This window comes from Ceratotherium simum, chromosome 18, assembly GCF_057802395.1.
Source record: "Ceratotherium simum simum isolate JZ-2026a chromosome 18, ASM5780239v1, whole genome shotgun sequence".
Classification (NCBI taxonomy): Eukaryota; Metazoa; Chordata; class Mammalia; order Perissodactyla; family Rhinocerotidae; genus Ceratotherium; species Ceratotherium simum.
In genome coordinates, this window is record NC_141917.1 from 43,213,124 (window position 1) to 43,225,776 (window position 12,653).

Genomic DNA, 12,653 nt, shown 5'->3' on the forward strand with positions numbered 1-12,653 from the left:
AATGTTATGCCCGACCACCCAACAAGATCTTGACATGACCCACCTAGGGAGATGAGACCCACCCCCAACGGGTGCCCCCCTTTGAAGACTCACTGATACAGATTCCCTCTAGCAAAGAGAACTTGTCAAACTTCACTCTCTTTGCTTATATTATGAGAGCAATGGCATCTTATTGGTACCCAAATTATGAAATTCTATTATAATATGAAATATGTTTTTTCAAAGTATACATACATTTCCTTTAGAAATGCTGATACACATCCCTAGGAATACATATCTTTCCCTGTTAGAAAACCAATGCTACAAAATGTCAGAGGAACAAAAGGGAAGATGTGAAGGCCACACAAAAAAGAACAACTCCATGGGATCCAGAGAGAAACAGAGAAGAGTCCCTTTATGAACATACCTTTTCAGGCCAAATAATATTCTCAGAAATGGGTATGTGTTCAGCTAATATTACACCACACCCATTATGTTTGAACTAACACAGCTCTGTGTGTTATGCTGTATATTTCCCAGATTAAAACATTTTCACCCAAACTCCAGAAAAGCCCTGCTTTATAAATTTCTTGTTTCTCATGGAATGAGTTGAATATGAATCTCTCCTGCACCAGCTGGTCAGTTTTGTCATTTGCCATTAGTAGATCCTTGAGAAGCAATGTGAAAGCCTCCAATCCAAAAAGCCCAGTTTTAGGCAGATGTATTAACTCAGAGCCTCCAGCCTAGGGCAGGGAAGGACTGTGTGTGTGAGCATTTTGGGTGTGTGGAGTGGAGGCTGGCGGAATTCTGCTAGACAAACAGAGATCACAGGTTGCAGGGCTCTCCTTTGAACTTGGTCATTTTTAAACTTTGCCTCTCCCTGAGCAATAATAATGTCTGGTGATCGAGTCATAATCCCAGGGTGTGAACAGACTTGAGACTTTGATCGCTCCAGCTCAGCAGAGGCAAGTAAAGAATATCAACATGGAAACCTCACAGACATACAGTGACAGGGATCATTACCCAGGCCCATCACCTTCACGTGGTCCCATCTGCCTTGGCCCCACAAAGCACCAATGTACAGTTTAAAACAGCTAGATTGGCTCTTCAGAGACACACTGCAGTGGCTAAGGTTGTGCTGACTAGGATGGACCTGAAAGAAAGGGAGGGGAGAAGATGGTATTAATGGCTCCCTTTCATGTCAACAGGATTCAATGAAAAAGGAGCAACGGGCTTAGTCATTTTTTAACACCCCCAAACCTTACTATGTATCCAGGATATTTGGGGTTCTCTTTAATATTTGATTTTCAATTTGATTTGATTTTCAATTATTTTAGCAGTAGATAAAGAAAAAGCTGAGTGAATCACATGCATCAAAATCCTAAAAGGCTTTCTCCATCTAAAGACAGCCAATAACTTTTAGCCTACATTTTACATGAGGAAAAACAAATGTTTCAATGAAGCGTCCCAAATTCTTAGAAGAATCAGAGATAAGAAGCTCCCACCAGCGACTTCAGTGTCGCTGGCCCAATTTAGCAGTTTGGGCCTTGGCGGAGGTCCCACAACAGGACAGAGGACTCTTTGGGAAGACAGAGCTGATTTAAAAGGCGAGAGTTATTTATAAATTATCTCCAGATGGTCCACTTCCTACAATTCCTAAGTTACTCAGATTTTCAGAGTGGAAATTTTAATAATAGACCATTTGAGGTTGATGTAGTCTACGTTAGGGACAATTTTCAGAACTCAAATGACAAAAAAAGGCGAAAGAGTCTCTCCTGGGACTGCTCAGGTGACTTACCCTCGCTTGCGGTGTCTTAGTTAATCACCATTTGCATTCTGCTTTACAATTCACAAAGCCCTTTTCTCAGCAGCTCAAAGAGGCCTCCGCCCTTTGCACCTGGAAAGAACTGCTGAAAACATCAGGGAAAGAACCAATAGTTAATTTATTGTTAGAGCATATCTATCTCTATATATGTCACAGGTTAGGTATTAGAGCTCCAATTCTGTCTCCCTTAAGCACTTTCCCACATCAGGAGCTGTGTCTGATCTACACTTAGCCAACTCCCTGCCTGCCTCCTTCCCTTCCTTCCTCATTTCCTTCCTTCTGTTTTCTCCCTCCCTCCCTCTCCCCCATCCTTTTTTCCTTCTATCCTTCTGTCCTTCCACCCTTTCTTCCATTCTTTCTTTCATTTATCCAACAATTGTTTATTAAGCCCTGACTTTGTGCCAGGCATGGGGTTGGGTGCTGATCAGAGGTCAAAATACACTTCCTGGGCCAGCCCCGGTGTCCTGGTGGTTAAGTTTGGTGCACTCTGCTTCAGTGGCCTGGGTTTGGTTCCCGGGCATGGACCTACACCACTTGTCTGTCAGCGGCCATGCTGTGGCAGTGTCCCACACACAAAAAGAGGAAGATTGGCAACAGATGTTATCTCAGGGCAAATCTTCCTCAGTAAAAAGAAGAAGACTGGCAACAGATGTTGGCTCAGGGCAACTCTTCCCGATCAAAAAAAAAAAAACTTCCCTCTGATGGGAGTGGAGAAAAACGTAGGACCTGAGCCCTCTTTCACCACAGAGCTCTGTAGAATCTCATAAATCCCAGTGCGTGAGAGTCCACATATGCAAAGCAAAAAATGCTTACCATCTCTACTTCTACCAATGATGAATGCAAGACTCTGGGGAAAAATGATCTGCCCAAGATTATAAAATTACCTTGGTTGGGAGCTCTCTTGGGCCTCCAGACACACTGCCCATGATCCTTCTGTGTATGGTTTTGGTTTATCTGAGGAAGAAGGGAGAGGCAGAAGGATGATCATGTGTTACTAGATTGGTTCAATGGACCACAGCTGAAGGAATGGCTCTGAATCATAGACAACACCCAGCTCAAAGTAGGCATTTGATGATTTTAGAATAAGTGATCCAGAGGATTATTAAGAAAGAGTATTCATTGTTGCCTTGGTCATTGACTTGTATGCAGAAAATACATAGAAACAAGACAAGAAAAGATTACCTAAAGGAAAAGTGACCGATATAGCAAGGCAATCATAGGAATATAGGTATGTTATTCATTTGAAAGGCCAATTGCTGGCATAATATATACTTGTAAAATTGATTTACAAATTAATTCTCTAGGAAGAATAATATAGTGGTTATTCTAGCAATGATGATCACCACAGATGTAAGAATGCAATAATGAAAGAAACAGGACAAAGAGATCTAGCCCAGAGGCCTTTAAACTCTAGCATGCATCAAAATTACCTGGAGTGGGGCTGGCATAGCAGCTAAGTTCGCGCGTTCTGCTTCGGCGGCCCAGGGTTCGCTGGTTCGGATCCTGGGTGCAGACCTACGCACCACTCATCAAGCCATGCTGAGACAATGTCCCACATACAGCAACTAGAAGGATGTACAACCATGACATACAACTATCTACTGGAGCTTTGGGGAGAAAAAAGGAGGAAGACTGGCAACAGATGTTAGCTCAGGGCCAATCTTCCTCAAAAAAAAACAACAAAACAAAATTACCTGGAGGGCTTGTTAAAACATGCATCAATAGGCTCACTCCCAGAGTTTCTGATTCAGTAGGTCTAGGGTGGGGCCTGAGAATTTGCATTCCTAATAAGCTCCCAGGTAAAGGTTCTGCTCTACCATCTGGGAGCACAGTGAGAACACCCGACTTAGAGATCAGCCTGGGGAAGAGTATGAAAGGGCATGGCATGGAGGGAGGGAGAAGCAAGAGGTACATGACTGAATGGAGTGGGCATCTGGTGCAGAAGACTTGGAAAAAGGATTTGGACAAGGTCATGGAGAACTCAGAACCAACTTAAAACAAAAAGGCATTTTCTAAAGCAATACAGAGAGATTAAATGTTTTTGATAAGAAGCATGATGGATCTCACAACCTGTGTCTCAGAAAGGTAACTCTAGTGACAAGGTGAGGGGTCTAGCTCTCTGAAAGCACAAGAACTTGTATGGATGGAATCCATGACTATTCTGTGTAATTTCATGATATAGTAACTAAAAGAGAAACAGAAATAAAGTGAAATGATTCAAAATAAACTGAAATCATCTTTTTAAAAAAAATCCAGTACTATCATCTAACAATATAATGCTATTGATTTATTTTTAAAATATATATATTTTGTTTGTTTTTTTTTTGTGAGGAAGATCAGCCCTGAGCTAACATCCATGCTAATCCTCCTCTTTTGGTGAGGAAGACCGGCTCTGAGCTAACATCTATTGCCAATGCTCCTTTTTTTTTTTTCCCCCAAAGCCTCAGTAGATAGTTGTATGTCATAGTTGCACATCCTCCTAGTTGCTGTATGTGGGACGCGGCCTCAGCATGGCTGGAGAAGCAGTGCATTGGTGTGTGCCCGGGATCCGAACCCGGGCTGCCAGTAGCAGAACACGCGCACTTAACCACTAAGCCACAGGGCGGGCCCAAAATATATTTTTAATTTAAGCAATATATATATATATATATATTTATAAAAATTTTGGAAAATACAAAAAAGGAGAGAAAAGAAAATTGATCACCCATATCCCCACTACCTCCAGAAAACCACTAGTAATTTTTTAGTATATTGTCTCTTCATCTTTTCTTATGTACAAGAGTATTTCACTCTGTGTTGTGACCACACTGTATATAAAGTTTTTTCCTACCTTACTTTATAAAAATTATTTTCTGAAGTCATTATGAACTCTTGCTAAACATAATAGTTGCATAAATGTATGTGATAGCAGATACTGATGTTTGCCCATCTAATAGTCATATCTTGGATTTACTCCTTCTGGTTAAATTCCAATGTTTTAGGCCTATGCACCCCCTTATTTGACTTAAGTAAATCTTGATTAATAGAAAACAATCATGGCAGTTCCCTCTTGCCACTAAGTGACTTAATGGCTCTGTATTACTTTGGAAAATGTCAAAGTTTTTTACTTTGATAATCAGAGTTTTCCATGACTGTAGCAGGTTGAGTAATGGCCCCCAAGGTTATCAGGTCCTAATCCCCAGAACCCGTAAATGTGAGCTTATTTGGAAGAAGCGTTTTTGCAGATGTGATTGAATTAAGGATCTTAAAATGAGTAGATTATCCTGGATTATCTGGGTGGGCCCTAAATGCCATCACAAGTGTCCTTATAAGAGAGAGGCAAAGGGAGATTTGACACAGACACACAGAGAAGGCAATATGAACATGGAGCAGAGAGAGATTTGAAGATTGGAGTGATGTGGCCACAAGCCAAGGAATGCCAGCAGCCATCAGAAAGTGGAAGAGGCAAGGAATGGATTCTCCCATAGAGAATCCATAGAGCACTCCCATTGTGCTCCAGAGGGAGCACAGCCCTATCAACACCTAATTTCAGCCCAGCAATATTGATTTTGGACTTCGGGGCTCCAGAACTGGGACAGAATAAATTTCCATTGTTTTAAGTCACCAATTCTGATGTTACAGCAGCCACAGGCAACTAATACAATGATCTAGTCCAAATACTTCTTGAAATGTTCTACCCCAGGTCTAATCAATAAGACATGAAGGTCTATGGAATAGAAGGGCCTTCTCGGAAAGATTTTCTTGCTCTTAAAAAGAGAAACGTGGAGGCGCTGGCCCAGTGGCATAGTGATTGGGTTCGCGTACTCTGCTTTAGCAGCCCGGGGCTCGCAGGTTTGGATCCTGGGCACGGACCTACGCGTTGCTTATCAAGCCATGCTGTGGCAGGCATCCCACATATAGAGTAGAGGAAGATGGGCACAGATATTGACTCAGGGCCAATCTTCCTCAGGAAAAAGAGGAGGATTGGCAATAGATGTTAGCTCAGGGCTAATCTTCCTCACCAAAAAAAAAAAAAAGAGAGAGAGAGACATGGAGGGGAAAAAAGTCTTATTTCTTCTGCTGGATGTTGTTGCATCTACATGTAACATTAGTACTGCGGCAGCCATCTTGTGACTATGAGGCACGTCAGTCGGAGAACAAGCCAATAAGCCAGGGTGGGAGAGTAGAAAAATGGAAAAAACTTGGGACTGTGATGACATCACCAAACTGCTTTAATTACCCAGCCCTGGGATTTCCCTATTATGAGACTTCTCACGTGAGATAATTTTCTTACAAGAGATTAACAAGATTTTTAGGATATCTTTAATTGGGTTTTCCTTTACTTTCAGCTGAAAACAACATACCAGATGCATGCATCAAATGGATTATACCATAATTCAGGAATTGGCAAACTATGGGCCTGCAAATAGTTGCCTGGTTTGGTAAATAAAGCGTTATTGTCACACAGCCTCACCCACAGACCACTGTCTGCGGTCTTGTGCACTACAACAGGAAGGCTGAGTAGTTACGATGGAGACTGAACGGCCCGCAATCCTAAAATTAGGCTATCTTGCCCTATAAGAAAAAGTTTGCAAATTTTTGCCATTCTTGAACACAACCATTCTTTTATTGTTGGATACTGTTTTTCTAATTTCTCCAAAAATTGTCTTCTTGAAGCAAGTTTTTAAACCCATCTCTCGGCCATGTTTCTGCATATAAGACCAAGTGCTACACATAAAGAGTCCAATAAGAAAGTAAATAATGCAGGCATGGAAACAATTTACAATCATCTCCTAGACCTTCTGGGGTCTTATCAGAATCTGCCAAAATCATGCATGAGATTGCATTTTCCACATATAAACAAGTACAGGTGATTACAAGTAATTCAAAACTGCAGCCTAATCTAGAAGACGAACAAGACAAAAAGCTTTTCTTTCCCTATTTTAAGTTTAAATCAGCCAAACCAAACTTCCTCCATGCTGAAACATGTTGGTGGAACTCGCATCACAGTGAAGGCTGTTACAGCTGAGAGAAGGGCCCTGAACCAAGTTTCCAGTAGGCAAGACTGAAGCACCCTACTTCACAGTTTGCATCTTGTGCTGGGGAGATGACAATTATTCAGTATATAAGGCAGGACTCAAAGTTTGTCTTGTAAATGGAGCTGATTGTATATTTAATTGATGTTTTGAGTCCATGCCACAGTCTCTCTCTTAACAGAGAAAAAAGATCACTTTTTAAAAAGTTTCCCTCACTGCACTGTGCACCGAAGGCACCTTCCCTTAAATGATCTGGGTGTCAGGCAACCCTGCAGTTAAAATTGTGACTGTGCAAAAGCAGGTTGCAGGAGGGAGTCACTGACCAAATAACCTTTATAACTTTGTGGGAAAGTCAAGCTACAGCTGCCCCAGCCAAACATTTCTACTTGCTTGCCTAGAAGCTGCCCAGGAGGCTTTCTCTTGGTGCAGAAAGAACAAGGGGTTCGCCTCTCTTAAATTTTTCCGCGGGCTTTCAGGTCATCCCCTGGGTAAAACCCAAATAAACTGGTGAGGTGCGTAGTGATTTGAATAATCTTTGCATCTTGTCCTTTTATCAGGAGGAGACATCTAGGATGAGCCTGGCATCCTGGAGAGAACCCAGTGTAGACAGACCCTGAAGGCAATGCTCCATAAATGCCCAGGATCTGGTGATACTCAAAACACAAACACACACACACAATGCCCAGTGCAGCAAAAACATCACCCCCGAACCCTTAGGAGAACAACTAGAAAACCGTTGACTGCAAACCAGACTCAAAATATGGACAATAGAGACAGAAAGTTTCAACTCCATGAATATTCAACAAGAATCAATAAAAGGGCTTTTTTCCATCTGGAACTTCCAGCCTATTCTATAGTTACCTTCTTTCCAAAACATCTCATACAGGAGCCTTCCACTTCCTTTCCCAAAGAATGCTGGATGTGTGCTAGGTTTTCCACATCAACTGTGCAAAACAATGACTCCCCTCCCTCACTTCTTAACTGAGGCAGATATTAAAATCTGTGACTGAGAAAGCACTCACTTTATTGAAGGTTTTCAAATCTTGTGATAACTCATAAATAACTGAAGTAAATAAAATTTTCAATTTAAGAACTTAAGAAAAGAGCAGTTAAAACTTGAGCACTTTTCCTTTTATAATTTGAAAGGGTTTTGATACATGTTATCTGCTATCTCACTTTAATTTCAATATACAGCCCTCTAAAATAAGCAGGGATTAAGTACTATTTATTTGATAGCAACTGAGGCTCAGAGTGTTTAATGACTTATTAAGCTTGCATTGTTTTCTTGTTAACCATGTTTATGATCATTATTAGTCTACGCTTCTAAATATTTTGAAACACAAAAACTCAAAAATTTAGAAAATAATTCATCTCATAATTTTAAAAGAAACTCAGCCTAACAAGGAAAAGAGCCTAATCTAGCAGGAAAGAGCTGGTTTTACTGTCAGACAGATGTATATAACTAGCTGGTGCTTCAGAAAAGTTACCTGGCCCTCTGAGCCTCAATTTTCTCCTCTGTAGAATGGGCATAATAATATCTACCATGCACATTGTTGTGAGGATTAAAGATAAAATATACAAAGCCCCTGGAATATGGTGGAGCCATAATAAATGGTAGTTATTCACATTTTGGAGTATTTTCTTCCAGGATGGCATTAAGGTATCAGTTGTTTGGGTTTTACATGTAATTAAAAATATTTCTTATATACAATGTTCTATCACAAACATTTGTCTCTTTATAGAAAAATACTGCCTTAAAAGAAGCACATATATCATCTTCCACATAAACAATCCCTATTTTTGGACATATAGGTAGTTTCCCACCTTCACTCTTAGAAATAACACCATGATGAAGATCTTTACGCATAAAGCTTCAGTCCACATTGAATGCTCAGGATCAATTTTGAGAAGGAGAATTACTGGGTCAAAGGCCCATGATCTTTGTGTTCTAATTGCTTCCTAAAGGGATTATGCCAATTCTCACAAGCAAAAGCAGTTGAGAAGAGGGTCTCCTCACCTCCCTCTCATTAGGTTCTATCTCCCTCAGTCTGGAAATCTGTGCAAATGTGACCGCAAAGAGAACCCCTCCCTGGTTTTGATTTACATTTCCTTGGCTGCTAGTGAGGTTGAATTTCCCCAAATATTTGTTAAGTTCATTTGCAAATTAATTGTTCTTTCCTTTTCTCATTTTTGAAGTTTTAGTGTTTTTCCTTTTTTTTTTTTTTTTGGTGAGGAAGATAAGCCCTGAGCTAACATCCACGCCAATCCTCCTCTTTTTGCTGAGGAAGACCGGCCCTAAGCTAACATCTATTGCCAATCCTCCTCCTTTTTTTCCCCAAAGCCCCAGTAAATAGTTGTATGTCGTAGTTGCACATCCTTCTAGTTGCTGTATGTGGGATGCCGCCCCAGCATGGCCAGACAAGCGGTGCGTCGGTGTGTGCCTGGGATCTGAACCTGGGCCGCCAGTAGCGGAGCGTGCGCACTTAACCGCTAAGCCATGGGGCCGGGCCCTTTCCTATAGATTTGTATAAGTTTGTTATTTATATGAAAGATTTTAACCTTGCCGAGTGACCCTGCCACCTAAATCAAATGGGCAGGGACAAACAAGACAGAAATGACTGTGAGGGAAGGACAACACAATGGGGTCATTGGTGAACCTACTGGGTTCTCAGTAAAACTGGGCCTCATGGTTTTTTCAACTCTCTGAAAGTGTACAATTTCCAGAAAGTGAGAAAAGAGAAAGAGAATCAGGTCACTAACATTTTTTGAATATTAAATGTGACTATTCAGTCTTTTATGCACCAAATATTTACTGAGCAACTACTACATGACTTTGTTCTAAATACCAGGGATACAACAGTAAAGAAAAGAGATAAGGTGTCTACTTTCATGGAGCTTATTTACTGAATGTTTCTTGAATATCAGGTGCATTTCCAGAGGCCTTCTCATCTGTCACCTCAAGAACTTTATGTGGTAAGTATTATTATTATTTCCATGTTCTTCAAAGAAGAAAACTGAGTCTCAGATAGGTTGGCTTACTTGACCAATAGTAGACATCAAGCAGTTCAGTGCTAGAGTCAGGATTTGAACCCAGGCACACAGGCTCCAAAGCCCACATGTTTTCACCATCCTAAAAAATAAGATAACACCTCAAGTACAGGCAGTCCTTATGCAATAGTGTAGTACTGTAAAAATGGCAGTGCAGGCTGTAATGTAATAGTGTCATGTGAAAATGACATGCAGGTTGAAGCCACACAAAGGGATCTTAATCACTGGGAAAAATTACAATTGTTCCATGATCTTTAGAAATTTTTGTCACAATATTAAAAACGCTCTTGCTGTCAGTTATAAATGTATACGGAAATGAAAAAAATAACAAAACAAATATTTATTCAGCATACTGTAATTTAACAGGTTGGAAATATTGAGAATTATAGTGTTGTGTTTCTTTGTAAAAATGTATCAAGAGCGGTTAGAGCAATGCTTGCCTTCTTGTACAACTTATGCAGAGCGAGTATCTTTTCTATGCCTTGGTAAATTTTCAGTCTCCCTTCTAAATCTGGATCAGCTTCCAACATTTTATCCTGTGCACTTTCAACGCCATGAAATATCTGAGAGTTTGTTTAATGCGATTTTTTTTGCTGGCGTCGCTTCCTCTGGGACATTTTCATCCTTTTTCTCACTTTCCTCATTTACGGCAGTAAGTTCACCTTCACTAAGTTCCTTTGGTTGCTCATCTTGAGTCTCTAGAATGGCTCCAGGGTCAACATTCCCATGCTCAGCTATATTTTCTAAACTCTAATTACATTCGATTTGAATTTCACTTCCCGCGTTATTACTTTTTCTTTCTTTCTTCTCTTCCATTTTTGTTGGTCAATTCCCTCCATTGATTATCTATTTTTGTAAAATGTTACATGGGTTATCACAAGAAGACAAGGACGGAACACAACTACCCACTTTACTGTTGGTGTGTAAACTGATTAAAAGATGAACAATGACCAATTACCAATAGACTTTGACAGAAGTGACATGATTGGTAACTAACTGATGGTGATGCACATATTTACAAAGTGACTTGTGTATTGACGAGCTAGCACGAAGTTTGTACTTCATGCAGGTACTCACAGTTCATATACCATGGTAACTGACATTTGAACCGTGTTGTTGGATGGGACTGGTTTTGTTTAACTGAACTAACTGAACTGTGGTGACTGACACACTTGCAAGGTAAAGACTACTTGTATTACTTTTGCACTTCTTGGTACTGGGTCTTGCATAATTATAACAGTGAGATGATAGCACATCTGAAAGAAAACATTGATTTTTATTTTGCCAAGTTGTTTCTTTCTGTCGTGTAAAATAGCAGGGTGTGGCCACAGAGATCACTATTGTTTAATCATTCAGTTGAAAATCCAGCCCACATATCTTCTGTCCTCACCCCAACAGACTGCTCTTTTAGGATAATTCCATCTAGTTCACAAAGCAGTAGTGAAGATATTTCCTGTCTTCATGAAAAACACTTCCATCCTCTCCCTGCCCCAGGGAGGAAATGGAAAGAGAATGCTTATCCATCACAACAGGATGTAGAGCTGTGTACCTGGGTCCTCCCCCATGTCTCAGATTTAACGTGCAGTCACAACCCATGCACCAATCTAAGTAATACACCATATGTGCAGCTCCCAAGAGAAATCAGAACAAGCCTGAAGGAAGTTAGGGCAGGGCAGCAAGCCCCAAAGAGAGTGAATATTCTTTACCACAACATTCCATTTCCCTTGTGGCCTGGTTTTCATGGGACTCCGTGTACATATCAGTGGGGCTAGGTTTGGGGGGCACGGGAATCTGTGTTTGTCTCATCCTGGTACAGATGTTATTGTTAAAGTGAGAAGAGGAACACTGGGAGGTGGAGGTGCATGAAAAGGGAAGAGTTAGAGCTGCCAGGATCAGACTGCTTCCTAAGATCATCATAGTTTAATAAAAGTGTGTAGTAAGGGGAGAGTGTCTTTGTTGTGGTTACCCAGAGGCTGATCTAGAACGTAAGCAGTTAATTTGAGTGGTAATGCCAGGAAGACCAGGAGAGTGGGGAAATGAACTATGGAAAGCAAGGAAGCAATACAGAATATGCCAATGACAAGTTGCTAACGTGGGCAACCAGGGCTCAGTCACCCTGGGGACCCCTGCAGGGTGATGTAGAACACGTCTCAGAGTTGTCTCACCCAAGAGACAAAAAAGCTGTTGAGGACTGTTCAACCTCGTGGTTGAGAGCTACTTGCTATCTTTTAACTTCTTAGCACTTACGGCCTGCCCTGCAGGCAGCAAAGGCTAGAGGAAGCCCAGAGGCAGAGAGTCACAAATGCTTGCAGTAAAAACCCATCTGGAGTTTACAAAATGGTGAGTACCAATGGATTCAGGTAGGGCATCAACAGTGTCTGCTACTAGGTTATAACTATATTCTAGGCACTATTCTAAGCACTTTGCATGTATTAACTGATTAATACATGCAAGCCTACAACAAGCCTACAAGGTAGGTACTATTATCATCTTTTTATAAATCAGACACAGAGAGGTTAAATAACTTGCTCAAGCTCACAGGCTAGCAAGAAGCAGAGGAAAAATTATAAACCATATGGGAAGGCTCCATGTAACCTCTACACCACATTGCCAACACTCTCTGCAATGCATGTTTGATCTTCTTCATTTCCTTTGTTTTTCCACAAACTCTCTTAGATTTGTAAGGCTTACTGTGTGGCTATGGAATAGCTTCATTTTTACGTAGGATAACTGAAGAACATTTAGCGGAGCAAGGCACTTCACATTAGCAGGCTCCCCAACAGCAT

General features: G+C 40.9%; 1 long non-coding RNA gene across 4 annotated transcripts in view; it reads right to left on the reverse strand.

The window, feature by feature from the left end:
- Positions 1 to 244: 244 nt before the first annotated feature.
- Positions 245 to 12,653, reverse strand: part of LOC147914628 (uncharacterized) — a 160,161-nt gene continuing 147,752 nt past the window's right edge. For all 4 annotated transcript variants that reach the window (XR_015555112.1, XR_015555113.1, XR_015555111.1 and 1 more), the window contains 3 exons: positions 2,689 to 2,758; positions 1,778 to 1,889; positions 245 to 1,132 (listed from right to left, as the gene is read on the reverse strand). This is a non-coding gene — a long non-coding RNA (uncharacterized LOC147914628). The remainder of the gene's footprint in view (positions 1,133 to 1,777; positions 1,890 to 2,688; positions 2,759 to 12,653) is intronic.